The 15,666-nt window shown below is 34.8% G+C and overlaps 1 non-coding gene across 1 annotated transcript; it reads right to left on the bottom strand.

Annotated features, from left to right (window-relative positions):
* Positions 1 to 8,915: 8,915 nt before the first annotated feature.
* Positions 8,916 to 8,989, bottom strand: TRNAW-CCA (transfer RNA tryptophan (anticodon CCA)). Its single transcript has one exon. It is a non-coding gene; the product is annotated as a tRNA-Trp (tRNA).
* Between the last annotated feature and the right edge of the window lie 6,677 nt (positions 8,990 to 15,666).

The raw sequence follows: 15,666 nt of genomic DNA, 5'->3' as shown, positions 1-15,666 counted from the left end.
ACAGCTAATAACCCATGAATCAAAAACCCCCAAATTTCAATTGAAAACATTCATACGGGTTATAAACCCTAATTTTGAAATTCGAAAATTAAACCCACTTTTGAGCATGTTATTGAACTCCAAATCAGACGTATGACATATGAAAATCATCAGGAAAACAAGCTCTACAACATGCAATCATCAAATCATACAAACAATCATCCGAACAAAAATTCATATTTTCAATAAAATAAATTCGAAAATAAATAAATTTTCAGAAAATAAACCTTTGATTCTGCAGGTATATGGATTACAGATTCTGATAGAGCTTTTCAAGACCTTCAAATCCAGTACTCGAGCTTTTCAAACAAAGATCAATAACACTTTCAAAAGTTGATTTGATTCTTGGAATAGTTTATGAATATATGATTTTTCTCTGTAAAATTATATATTTATCTGTCTGCAAATGATTTTGATACGAAATAAAATACGGTAAAAGGCTATTTATATTTACGGAAAATTAGTATCCCGTTGGATCATTCCGGATATAAAACGGTACGTTTATTTGTAAAAATTGATCCAAACGGTATCGGTTTTCGGGATAATTATCCAAATCAGTACAATTTGTACTGCGGTCTTGGTCTCAGCGCCTGGTTATGCGTACTACGAAGTGATAATTGGGATAGTTTAATAAAAAGCTCCCGTTTATCGAAAATACGGGTTTTTATTGATTTACCGAAACGAATATTGTATTGAAAATATTACGTCGGGACCCGCGCAGAACAAACCGTACGCCGGATCAAAAAAGTCAAAACATGGAATATGCTCGGAATATTACAATTAGGTTAGGAAGGAGTTCTCGGAAGAGTTTCGGGTTCCAAAAACGTAAAAACGGGTGACGTCGGTTGGTTCCCGTTTTTATAAAATAGATTTTAATTACCCGGAAAAAGATTTTAGAAATTTCATACGATTCTTATAAATCCATAAATCAACATAAAAATAATCAGGAAGATATGACAATTATTTATATTTTATTTTGGACATATAAAAATTAAAATACTCAATTAATATTATTTTTGAATATCCAAGTACAGATAACACTTAACAATTAACTCATAGAATAGATACTGAACACACATAATAATTATTTAATATCAAAAATAATTACACGATATATCTCGGATATTACAGAGATTCTCTAGGATCAGCCTGAAATATAGCACATAAACATGTAGCAAACATTATATCTGGCCTACTAGTTGTTAAGTACAGAAGTGAGCCAAACATGCCCCTAAAACTTGAAATATCCATAGACTTTTCAGTAGTGTTTAATTCAAGTTTAGTTGTAGTGGCCATGGGAGTTTTTGCAGATGTGCAATCCATTAGATCAAACTTCTTTAAAAGATCAAAAAAATATTTAGTTTGACTAATGAATATTCCATCACTAACTTGCTTAACTTGCAAACCAAGAAAGTAAGTTAGTTCTCCCATCATACTCATTTCATACTTACTTTGCATCAATTTGGCAAACTTTTTGCAAAGTTTCTCATATGTAGAGCCAAAAATAATGTCATCTACATAAATTTGAACAAGTATAATAGAGCCATTTATATTTCTAAAGAATAAAGTTTTATCTACAGTACCTCTTGTGAAATGATTTTCCAAAAGGAACTTTGATAAGGTGTCATACCAGGCTCTAGGTGCTTGCTTCAATCAATAAAGTGCTTTCAAAAGATAATAGATATGTTCTGGAAAATTTGGATCTTCAAAACCTGGAGGTTGACTGACATAGACTTCCTCCTCCAAATCTCCATTCAGAAAGGCACTTTTGACATCCATTTGATAGACCTTGAAATTGGCATGGGCTGCATTGGCTAAGAAGATTCTGATGGTTTCAAGTCTTGCAACAGGAGCAAATGTTTCATCAAAATCTAGTCCTTTTTGTGGACAATAGCCCTTAGCAACCAATCTGGCTTTGTTCCTGACTACTATGCCATTCCTATTCATCTTGTTTCTGAGTACCCATTTAGTGTCTATTGGAATATTTCCTTTAGGCTTGGGCACCAGCTTCCATACATTATTCCTTTCAAATTGGTTTAGCTCCTCCTGCATAGCTAAAATCCAATCAGGATCCAACAAAGCTTTTTCTACCTACTTTGGTTCTTCCTTGGAAAGAAATCTGTTGTATAGACATTCTTCTTGAGTTGCTCTCCTGGTTTGAACTCTAGAAGAAACATCACCAATTATGAGCTCAAATGGGTGATCTTTTGTCCATTTCCTTTATTGAGGTAGATTAGCTCTAGATGAAGAGGCCTCATTGTTGTCTTGATGTGTGATTGAGTTTTGATTGTTAGAAACTCCCCCTGAGTTTGTGGATCTTTGATTTGAGATAGGGAAACTTTCTACAGGTGATCTATTCTGATTTCCAACTTCTCTTGATAACCCGACGGATGAGGAATTTAGAGTACCGACGGATGAAGCTGGTTGTCTCCCGACGGATAAAGCAGATTACCTCCCGACGGATGAAGCATTATGCAACTCGACAGATGTTGAGTTTTGTGCTTCATTGGTAGTGGATTTTTCTGCATTATCCTTTGATACTGTTTCTTGATCACTTTCATCATCACTGTCATCACTAACCATCTCCACATTGTCGAATTTGAGGCTCTCATGGTAGTCTCCATCTTGCAGTCCTTCAATCTTTTTATCATCAAACACAACATGTATTGATTCCACAACAATGTTGGTTCTTAGATTGTAGACTCTATATGCTTTACCAACAGCATATCCAACAAAAATTCCTTCATCTGCTTTAGCATCAAACTTCCCATTTTGATCAGTTTGATTTCTCAGAATATAGCATTTGCAGCCAAAGACATGAAGAAAATTTAGAGTTGGCTTCTTGTTCTTAAACAATTGATAGGGAGTCATGCATCTTGCTTGATTAACCAGGGAAATATTCTGAGTGTAGCATGCAGTATTTACAGCATCAGCCCGGAAATATGTTGGCAGTTTAGATTCTTCCAGCATTGTCCTAGCAGCTTCAATAAGTGATATGTTCTTCCTTCCACTACTCCATTCTGTTGTGGAGTTCTTGCTGCTGAAAACTCATGCAGAATCCCATTTTCCTCACAAAATGCTCTCATGACAGAATTCTTGAACTCAGTTCCATTGTCACTCCTGATTCTTCTAACCTTGAAATCAGGATGATTATTGACTTGCCTTATGTGATTGATGATGATTTCACTAGCCTCATCTTTAGAGTTTAGGAAATATTTCCAAGAGAACTTTGAGAAATAATCTACAATTACTAGGCGAAATCTTTTCTTTGAGATGGACAACACATTGACTGGTCCAAACAAATCCATGTGTAGCAGTTGCAAAGGTTCTTCAATTGTTGAATCAAGTTTCTTTCTGAATGATGCTTTGATCTGCTTTCCCTTTTGGCAGGCATCACACAATCCATCCTTAGAAAACTCCAGTAGAGGAATGTCTCTAACCAGTTCTTTCTTTACTAGCTCATTCTTGGTCTTGAAGTTGAGATGGGATAGCTTCTTGTGCCATAGCCAACTTTCATCCTGACTTGCTTTACTGAGAAGATAAGTAACAGATTCTGCATTAGATGAGTTGAAATCAGCTAGGTACACATTTCCTTTCCTCACACCAGTGAAGACCACTTTGTTGCTCCTTTTGTTAGTCACAACACAGGCTTCTGAGTTGAAGGTTACCGAATTGCCTTTATCACAAAGCTGGCTGATACCCAACAAGTTGTGTTTGAGACCATCCACTAAGGCAACCTCCTCAATGATGACATTGTCCTTTGAAATCAAGCCATATCCCACAGTATAACCCTTGCTGTCATCTCCAAAAGTAATACTCGGGACAGCTCTCTCCTTGAACTCTGTGAGCAGGGTAGAATCACCAGTCATATGTCTTGAACATCCACTATCCAAGTACCAAAGATTCTTTTTATTTCCCTGCACACATCAAAATCAAATCAAGTTGATTTTGGTACCCAAGTTTCCTTGGGTCCTACTTTGTTAGCTTTCTTTTTCTGTTTCTTAGGCTTTATCTCATTTGACTTGGGGATATCAGATTCATCCTTAGTCATTTGAGTTGGACCTTTAAAAACATTCATTGCAACAGAATTATCATGCATATTATAATTAACATGGAATAGCATGCTACTAGTGAACATGTTATTCCAGTAAGGCATGCTAAATGGCATTTGGGCATACTAAATGCAACATAATAAGGATTAGGTGCAAATGGCATATTAGCAAACTGTGCATTCATATTCTGTGTAGGAATAGCATTCATAGGCATGGGAGGCATGGCATTCATGTTGGGAGAGTGAGGTGGCACAGACATAGAAGTAGGCATGGCAGATTTGCAATTAACAGACAAATGATCTACACTACCACACTTGACACAGATTTTTCTTGGAGCATATTTATCAGGTGTGTAGTTATTGTGTTTGTTAATTCCTACTTTACCATATCTATTATTTTTCTTTTTAGCCTCTGTTTTAACCTCAATCTTTTCAAGTCTATCACTTAATTGTTTGACAGTCATGTGACCAACATTAGCCTTATTCCCTTTCTTAACTTGACTCGATTCTCCTGGAACAAAGTTCTTGGAAACAGATCCATACTTTTCATTCAACTTAAAAAGTTTGGCTTTACTGATAGGCTTGCTTACATTCGACGGATGAGGATTTGCATCAGTCGGCGGATAACCCTTTTTGTTATCCGACGGATGACCCTCATCATCCATCGAGTCTACATCTATTAGCACTCCATCCACCAAATTTGGTTCTAGTTTCTCCTTGTTCTTTTTCCAGGCTGCATCACAGAAAGACTCGATTCCTTGAACTTTGGTGATTTGAGCATGGACATCTCTAGATGTTTTCCATGCTTTAATCACCTCCTATTCACGCTCGAGCTACTTCTTCAAAATTTCTTCTTTCTTCAAGGAATCAGTTAATTCCTCCTTGGCAATCTTACACTCAATTCTTAATTTTTCAAAATCAATGAACTGAGACTCTAGCACATTATTTCTCTCACTCAAAAACAAATTGTTTTCTTTGATTTTAGCATTTTCTTTAGTAAGAGACTTAAGTGTACCACACAAATGATATAACTCTGTGGACATGTCATTTATAGCATCATTACACTTAGCTTTAGATAAATGTGCAAGGTTTGTAATAATTACCTGATTACTTGAAGAACTTATTTTTGTTTCATCAGACTTAGTAGTTTTTGTCTGATAGACCCTTCCATGCAACTTTAGAGCATTTAGTAGTTTTTGAAACCTACTAAAGATGTTAGTGAGAGACTTCATTATGAAAATGCTCATATTGCTGAATCAGTAGCTGCATCTTGTTTTCTATGACTTGTTCAGTGCCATTACAGATAATCTGTATTGTGTCCCAAACTTCCTTTGCAGTTTTGTAATTGATGATGTTGTCAAACATATCACCATCAACTCCATTGAACAGAATATTCATGGCCTTTTTGTCCTTCCTGACTTGTTCAATGTCAGGATCATACCATTCATGCCTTGGCTTGGGGACAAATGGCTCATTTCCAGTTACATCTCGCATTGGTACATGAGGGCCTCTTTCTATGCAATCCACATAGGCCTCATCTTGAGAAAGCAAATGAAGATGCATCTTTACCTTCCAATGATGGTAATTATCTTTATCGAGAAAAGGAATCTCGACTCCAACATCCTTCTTGTTCATTTTGTTGTATTGTTTTGATCTTTAAACTCTTTGTTCTTCAAGAGCTTGCTTTGATACCAATTGTTAGTGCCTTAACAATATAACAAGAATTACAGAAGGGGGGTTGAATGAAATTCTTAAAACTTTTTCTTGAATAAAAATTGTTCTAACTCAATAATATATATCAGTATGAATTGATTAGCAGAATGCGGAATAATCACTTGAAATGAATCAAAACACAAGTAATTAAAAACAAGAGTCTTTAAAAACTTTCTGGTGGATTTGAATGATTCCACCAGAGATATATAATATATATCGAGAGAACTCTGTGTGCAAAAAGCTCACAGCTGCTTACAAATGAATAACTAAGAATACTGAGAAATACTAAGAATTTAGCTTACAAATGTTTCTCTCTTGGTTGCTTAGTTTTTTAGTTAGTTGTTCTATTTGCTGCTTCTTGGTTTATATATCACCAAGATTACAAAGCAATAAGACAAGATAATAAAATAAAAACTATCGAGTCTATTACAATGTTACTTCATTACTCTATTCCAACATCTTTGAATATCTTCATAATAGTATGGAAATGGCAATGCTTCTTTGTTCTTGAAAATCCAGTTTAATAGGCTACCACATTCCATTTGCATACACTCGACGCATATGACTGTGTTGTCACTGTCAACAGATATTTGAATTCTTTATCTGTTGGGTTCATGATCATCCGTCGAGTTCATGATCATCCGTCAAATTCATTGTTGTTTATCCGTCGGGTAGCAATCAGGCACTAGACTTCATTTTATTTATGCAGAATTACAAGACATCATCTATGTATAATTAATCAACCTATTCTGCATATCTAGTTAAAGTCACCATGACTTAAGTACTACTACAGATTCTAAATAATGTGTATGCAGAAATGTTCTAAAGACTTATTGTTACATAAGCTACACACTCGATGGATAATAAATCATCATCCGTCGGGACTATATTGAAGCATCCGTCGGGACTATAATCCTTATCCGTCGAGTGCTACATTTTCACTATGTAAAATCTACCAAGGTATTTTCTTAATGAAATTATCAAGTTCGCAACATATACACAACAATTATCCAAAGAGGAATCCTTCCAGTAGTATCAGCCATTTACCCCACTTCCCTCCACATTTCATCAAGTGGTCATGCTAGAGACATAAACAGTCATGGATAATTATGAGATGAGAGCCTTCCGAATGGGCTAAGAGAGAGTGCCTATAATTATTATTCTCCTTTGTTTTATTAATTGAAGAAATAATTGGAAAATAAAACAGCAAGTACAAAAATGAGTAATAACCCCCAGTAGAGGCTGGTACGATTCAATTCAACATTTTGTTCGTTCGGGTTTGATTGTGTCATAGCTCTATAATTCGGATTAGGTTTATCGTTGGATGAACTGCATTGCTGATATTGACCCCAAAAAAGAAACGGTAGGTACAGCTAGGCCGTGAACAGCCAACCATCGCACTGTAAAAATTGGATAGGTTCGATCTATGGTCATTGGGGCCTCCTAAAAAGATCTACTAAATTCATCGAGTTGTTCCAAAGGATCAAAACGGCCAGTTATTAATGGAATTCCTTGTCGGTTCTCTGTGAAATACTCGTTTGGCCGAGGGCTTCCAAACACATCGTACGCTAAACCGGTACTGACGAATAACCAACCCGCAATGAATAGGGAAGGTATAGTAATGCTATGAATGACCCAGTAGCGAATACTGGTAATAATATCAGCAAAAGAACGTTCTCCTGTGCTTCCAGACATGCTGAGCTCCACATATTCTTGTACAGTCAAAGGGGGATCGATTCCGTAAAAGATTAGATCAGTCAATTTCCATTGACTAAAACTAAATCTTTGTTGAGATCGTCAATATTGTACCGAGGGCGTCTTTAGAGTATACCGAATCAGTATAGCTATCCTTCTTCTGACACAGCAACGCACTTTCAATCATTATCGAAAGGAAGTACTCAAAAAATTATTTCTTACTTTACTTGTTGCTTGTCATTGTACACTGACAAGCAACAAGTAAAGTAAGAAAGAGTAGTACATCGTATTCGATGAAAGAAAGATAACAAAGAAAGAAAATAATAAAAAATTGTAATCAACCCTTTTGATGCATACATTGTTGTATTAGATCGAGATCAAAAGATTCTTTCTTGACCTAACTACAAGAACGAGTTTTTATAATAGAATACGGAAAGATAAAATGTATAACGTAAAACAGAAAAGATAATAGAAATTACTAACCTGGTTGGACCAAAATAAATATTTTATCTTTTTTATAAGGTTTACGTTGGCTCTAAAATATAAATAGGATTCGAGACAATAAAAAAGTATTCTTCTATTCTTCCAGAATGTAATCATTTTAAACAGAATGTAATCATTTTAAAAATGAAAAAGGTTTCATTTTTGAGTGAAGTTCCACGGCCCAGTTCTTTTTATTAGTTTATATAAGTTTTCCCTAAGAGTTGCTCAATGAATCGGTTGATTGAAATCGCGGGATGGGTAGATGTGGTAACTGATGAATCAGTTGGTTTTTATACGCCTGTCACTTTATCTTTGTTAGTATCGTCTATAATGATAGATGAATCAAAATTTTTAATATCCCTGATTTTTTGAAAAAGGAAACTTAGGTTAGTGCTTTTTTATAAACATATATGGACAAAAAGAACATATTTCATTTAGCTCCTTCATGCATATTATAACTAGTTATTTTGGTTTTCTACTAGCGGCTTTAACGGTAACCTCAGCTCTATTTATTGGTCTGAGCAAGATACGACTTATCTGAAATTAATATTTGAAATGCACAATTCATAAAAAGAAATCTTTCGATAGGATTCCGTATAAATTGCAAATTATTGGTCATTGAGATTCATGGTAATTCAGATTAATATTTAGGTAGATATATTACCTCCTTTTTCTCCTTTCAAAAAATTGCAACGATTGAAGTTTTTCTATTTGGAATCGTGTTAAGTTTAATTCCTGTTACTTTGGCTGGATTATTCGTAACTGCATATTTACAATATAGGCGTGGTGATCAATCGGACCTTTGATTAATTACTATCGCTTTTTTTTATTGACCTCCTACTTTCTTTAATACAAAGGAGGTCAAATTCGGGTTGTGGTTCAAGTTAGTGAAGCTCTTTCAGTCTATTTTATCTAATAAAAATAAGGATGAAATCACGCTATGTAGGATTTGAACCTACAACATCGGGTTTTGGAGACCCGCATTCTACCAAACTGAACTAAGAGCGCTTTCTTATCAGAAAAGAGAAGACTGTAAAGACACATTTTTAACCCCAGTTTAATGAATGATTATAGAATATATTATTATTGGATATTAAAATCGATCTTAATTAATCCCTCGTTACTGCTCAACGAAGAAGTAATAGGTAGGGATGACAGGATTTGAACTTGTGACATTTTATACCCAAAACAAACGCACTACCAAGCTGAACTACATCCCTCCAGTTGGTCTACAGTGTCATTGTATAGAATTCCTGTTTTGTTTTCCACATCATTATTTCCTCCATTGATATATACAATTTATAAGGGCATTTCGTCTTTTTGGTCTCATTTAACATATAACAATAGTAAAAGAAAAGTCTTCGTATGAAATACGGAACGGAACCTGTCGTAAAACTAAATGAGTAGTTTTCGGAAATGCTTGGGACGAGAGGAACGTTTTTTTATGTTTTAAGAAAAAAATTTATTATTGGATAGTTGTACATTTTAATTTAAATTAGGTATTTCATGTACAAGGTTCTTAACTGCATATGCATCTGATCATATATGTATTACCATATTTTAGATTACAATAAAAAAAGGAAGGAGATTTTTCAATGCGAGATCTAAAAACATATCTTTCCGTGGCACCGGTATTAAGTACTCTATGGTTCGGGTCTTTAGCAGGTCTATTGATAGAGATTAATCGTTTTTTCCCAGATGCGTTGACATTCCCCTTTTTTTGATTCTAGTTATTGATACGGTACCAAATAACGGAGATTTGAGATACAATTAAATATTTGTGACTAATCCTTTGCCCCCTTTTTCTCTTTTTTCCTTTTATAATAAGAGGGAGGAAAGAGAAAAAAAGAACAGGTGTATTCAACAGCTTCGAGACTTGGGTTCAAGTTTGAATTAAATAAATTATTCATATTTTTTTCAATCATCAAAACTAGGGATGGAGGTAGAATAAACAGGGTGGGGCCTAGATCTAGGACAAGACTCTTATACAAGGTACTTAAATGTAAATGAAATACTGTGATTTGAATTTGCAATAAAGTTTAGAAATTTTTTTAGTATATTGATATTGATTGCAGTGAAATTTTTAATAATTGGATTTCAAGTTAATAACTTCTATTTATCCTTCCTTCCTTCTTCTTCGTTTCGGATCGAAAATAGAAGAGTTGAGTAAATAAAAAATCCAAAGGAGGTTCATGGCCAAGGGGAAAGATGCCCGAATAACGGTTATTTTGGAATGTACCAGTTGTGTTCGAAACGGTGTTAATAAGGTATCAACGGGTATTTCCAGATATATTACTGAAAAGAATCGTCACAACACGCCTAATCGATTGGAATTGAGAAAATTCTGTCCATTTTGTTACAAACATATGATTCATGGGGAGATAAAGAAATAGATCGAATCGAGCACATGTATGTAACCCTTCCAAGGAAGGGTAAAAATGACATTCTATATAGAACATAGTGAAATATTCTATATATAACATATAACATAATTAAATATAAACAAACCAAATCCTATTTATTCTAATTCATTTTAGATCCGACCGTAATAGGATTTTCGGGATAAGGACTAAACTAAACAAACCATGGATAAATCCAAGCGGCCTCTTCTTAAATCCAAGCGATCTTTTCGTAGGCGTTTGCCCCCGATTCAATCGGGGGATCGAATTGATTATAGAAACATGAGTTTAATTAGTCGATTTATTAGCGAACAAGGAAAAATATTATCTAGACGGGTGAATAGATTGACCTTGAAACAACAACGATTAATTACTATTGCTATAAAACAAGCTCGTATTTTATCTTTGTTACCTTTTCTGAATAATGAGAAACAGTTTGAAAGAACCGAGTCGACCACCAGAACTGCGGGTCTTCGATCCAGAAATAAATAGGTTTACTCTTTCTTCACTTGACTAAAAAAAAGTAAAATCCGAACTCAAACGCAGATTGATGTTTTGTTCGAAAAATATAGATTGAATTGTCGTGTCGTAAGAAAAAAAGAATCGGGCAAGAATAAAGATTTTTTTTTGAGTGTGTTCATTCAGTTTTATTATTTTTTATCATATTTAATATTTATTTTGACTTTACCCTCCCGGAGTTCATTCTCCGGGGAACTCCGTTTAAATTATTCCGGTGGATTCTTTCCAATCTACTTCTTTTATGATCTCATTAGAAATTATATAAAGACAATTTTTATTCGATATAGCTATTTGTGCAAGTATTTTACGATTAAGAAGCACCTGTTTCTTATATAGGTCATGTATTAATCTACTATAACTATAGGATACCCCTATTTCCCGAATTACTGCGTTTATTCGAGTGATCCACATGTTAGATATATCTGAGATGTCATGTCTAATCTGTTGTGTTTAGTTTTCAGAACTTAATAATCAGGACTTACTGGAAATCAGAACTTACTGAAGTCAGAACTTATATCATAACTTAAGGCCGTCAGGATTTATATCAGGACTTGAGTGCGGATACTTTAGATAAGGAAAGCAGCTGATTTACAGGAAAGGATCGTGACTAAATCAATAGAAGATATGCATGAAGAGTTAGAAGACTAGAAGACTTGTAGAAGATAATATCTGATTGATATATTTTAGGAGACAGAATTATATTCCATATTAATTAGAAGATGTCTTGTAATTGTGTACTATATAAACACAGCCTAGGGTTTACACTATATGTGTTTTTATTATCGAGAACATTATACATTGTAACCTAGCAGCTCTTAGTGATATTGTTCATCACTGAGAGAGAACAACTGTTCTATTGTTATAGAGTTTATTGAATATACTTGATTATTGTTACATACTTGTGTTGATAAATCGATTTGATTGTATAAACATTATATTCAACCCCCTTCTATAGTGTTGTGTGACCTAACAAGTGGTATCAGAGCCTCTCTGTTGATTTACAAACAGTGAGATCCAGTTTACAATCATGTCTGAAGAAACACAAAATCCAACTAAGCCCACCAAAACTCAAGATACTCAAAACACTCAAACCCACAGTCGATATGAGACTATTAGGGTTCCCATACTGAGACCATCTGAGTATCCTATATGGAAAGTGAAGATAGCTATGTTTCTGGAAGCTACAGATCCAGAATACCTTGATAGAATTGAAGGACCATATAAGCCTACCAAGCTCTCTATTGCAGTTATTGATCAACCAGCAAAGACCATACCAAAGGAGAAAGGTGAATACACACCTGAAGATATCTCATATATTGCCAAGGATGCAAGGGTAAGGCATTTGCTGCATAGTGCAATTGATAATGTCATGTCAAACAGGGTAATTGGATGCAAGACTGCAAAGGAGATATGGGATGCTTTGGAGACAAGATATCAGGGAACTGATGCAATCAAAAAGAACACGAAGACTATACTCACTCAAGAGTATGAGCACTTTGACTCCAAAGCTGATGAGTCATTAACTGATTTATATGATAGGTTTGCCAAACTCTTGAATGATCTGTCACTGGTGGACAAGGAATATGATCTTGAAGATTCAAATCTAAAATTCCATTTAGCGCTTCTTGAAAATTGGGATTTGAAGTCTACTACCATAAGAGACAACTATGACCTTACTGAAACTACTCTTGATGAAATTTATGGTACGCTCAAGACTCATGAACTTGAGATGGATCAAAGGAGCAAGAGGCATGGAAGAAAGTCAAGGACAGTTGCTCTTAAAGCCGAGGAGGAATCTCCTAAAGTAGTTGTCTCAAAGAGGGGCAAAGGAAAGGCTCTCATCATAAAGTCTGATTCAGAATTATCAGATTCTGATGATGATTATTCAGAACTGAAAGTTTACCTGAAGTGGATGTTGATACAGAGATGATGCAACTGTGTGCTCTTATGGTGAAGGGTATCACAAAGATAGCCTACAAGAAATTCAAAACGGGCAAGAAGTTTCCCAGGAAAGGTGGAAGTTTTGATAAGAAAGAGTTCAGAAAGTCTGAAGACAATGGAGGAAAGTCTGACAGAGGAGACAACTCAAATGTCAAATGCTACAATTGTGGTGAAAGAGGCCACATATCTCCTGACTTCAAGAAAGGAAAAAGTGATAAAGGCAAGGCACTTAAAACAAAGAAGAAAAGCTGGACAGGCACTTCAGATTCTGAAAATGAGGTGAACTATACCTTGATGGCAAATGCTGATAGCAGTACTGACACTGCTGAATTGAAGGTACCTCAAACAACTTTTGCTTTTCATACTGATGATATTACTGAGTTGAGATTATATCTTAAAACCATGTTCATTAATTTTAGAGATCAGACTTTAACAAATGAAAGATTAACATCTGAAAGTCTTGCTCTTAGAAACAGAAATGACTACTTAGAAATATAGCTAGTTATGTTCCATCAAACTCAGAAATAAAGAGATGATGCTTTGTATGTTAGAGATGAAGTGCTAAAATTGAATAAATCTCTTAAATCTGAATTAGAAAAGGAAAGAGAAATCATCAAAACTTGGACTAACTCTGGCAGAACAACTCAGAATATACTAAGTAGTGGAAACTGGAAAGAGGGCTCAGGTTATGAAAATGATAAAGAAGAAAAGGAAACTGTGTCATCTAAACCAAACTTTACCAAGAAAGCTGAAAAGCCTAAAACTAATCCTGTTAAGTTTGTAGCAAAAACTGTAATGTCTGATTCTGAAAAGATGATAGATTCTAGGACAGAAGTCAAAGAAAAGTCAACTTCTGAAAAATTCAAACAGGACAAACCAGCTTCAATAAACATAGGTTTAATGACTAAGAAGCAGCTTAAGCATAAGCTGAAAGAGATTAGAAATATGAACAAGGTCAAGGAAGCTAGGAAAATAGGAATAGAAGGGAAGGTGTGAATAAAAGCAATAATTATATGCATGTTCCTAATGCTCCTAGAAATAGATGTTATAACTGTGGAAACTCTAACCATCTTGCTTCTTTTTGCAGGAAAAATAAAGATATAAACTCTTTGCCTCCTAGATCAGGAGTTAAGAGTCAGTATGTTAGGTTTAAACCACAAAAACCTTATTTTCATTGTGGTAGTTTATGGCATTCCATTTATACTTTTAAGGAATATCATAGTTTGTACTATGATTATTATCAAATAAAACATTCTTTAAAAAAAGTTAGTATAATTCCTTCTACTGTAAAGTCTGATGCAAAGTCTGATATAAAGTCTGATAAACAGCATGTTAGCATAAACTCTGAAACTAAATCCGCTGCAAATGCTAACAAACTTAAAAGGCCAAAGGATCCAAGCAAGTCTGGGTCCTTAAAACTAACCAATAGTGGTCTTTGTGATTGCAGGTCAACAGGAAAAACATCCTAGTTCTGGACAGTGGACGTTCAGGACATATGACTGGAAATAAAGCCCTGCTATCAGACTTTGTGGAGAAAGCTGGCCCAGGAGTTTCTTATGGAGATGGCAACATGGGAAAAAATCTGGGATATGGCAATATCAATCTTGGGAATGTCATCATTAAATCAGTAGCTCTTGTCTTAGGACTTAAACACAATCTGCTAAGTGTGAGTCAAATTTGTGACAGAGGTTATCATGTGGATTTTTTTGAAGAACACTGTGAAGTTGTAAGTAATTCTACAGGAAAAGTGGTTCTGAAAGGTTACAGACATGGTAACATATATGAAGCCAGACTTTCAACAAATTTTGATGATTTTACAATCTGTCTATTAAGCAGAGCATCAATTGAAGAAAGCTGGAATTAGCACAAGAGACTCTCTCATTTAAATTTCAATAACATAAATGAGCTAGTAAAGAAAGATCTTGTGAGAGGACTACCAAAATCAATATTTGCTCCTGATGGCCTTTGTAATTCATGTCAAAAGGCAAAATAAAGAAAATCTTTATTCAAGAGGAAAACTGAATCCTCAATTCTTGAGCCTTATCACTTACTACATGTTGATCTATTTGGTCCAGTCAATGGCATGTCAATTGCAAAGAAGAAATATGTTATGGTTATAGTGGATGAGTTCACAAAATACACTTGGGTGTATTTCATGCACAAGAAGAACGAAACTGCATCTACGTTAACTGATCATGTCAGACAACTGGTTAAATTTGTCAAAGATTCTGTTAAGATAATAAGAAGTGATACTGGCACTGAGTTCAAGAATTCAATCATGGAAGAGTTATGCAAAGCGCATGGAACAAAGCAGGAATTTTCTGCACCTGGAACTCCACAGCAAAATGGAGTTCTAGAAAGAAAGAACAGGACTCTCATTGAAGCTGCATGAACTATGCTTGATGAAGCAAAGCTGCCAACCTACTTTTGGGCTGAAGCTGTGCAGACTGCTTATTTTACACAGAATGTTACACTCATAAACAAGCATGGAAAAATACCATATGAGATGGTGAAGAAAAAGAACCCAAATCTGAAATACTTTCATGTATTTGGATGTACGTGTTTTGTTCTTAAGACTCATCCTGAACAGCTGTCAAAATTTGATCTAAAAGCTGATGAAGGAATTTTTGTTGGATATCCACTTTCCACAAAAGCCTTCAGAGTCTACAATTTAAGAACAAGGGTTGTCATGGAATCTATCATTGTATCTTTTGATGATAAAAAGATTATTGGACTTGAAGATTTCAATGATCATGATCAGTTGAGATTTGAAAATGAAGATTTAAATTGATTCTGTAAATTTCGATACATAAATCATGATCCTAT

The sequence above is a fragment of the Apium graveolens genome, chromosome 9 (assembly GCF_009905375.1).
Source record: "Apium graveolens cultivar Ventura chromosome 9, ASM990537v1, whole genome shotgun sequence".
Lineage (NCBI taxonomy): Eukaryota > Viridiplantae > Streptophyta > Magnoliopsida > Apiales > Apiaceae > Apium > Apium graveolens.
The sequence above is the reverse complement of the archived record's forward strand: the minus strand, read 5'-3'. Positions and strand labels throughout refer to the sequence as shown.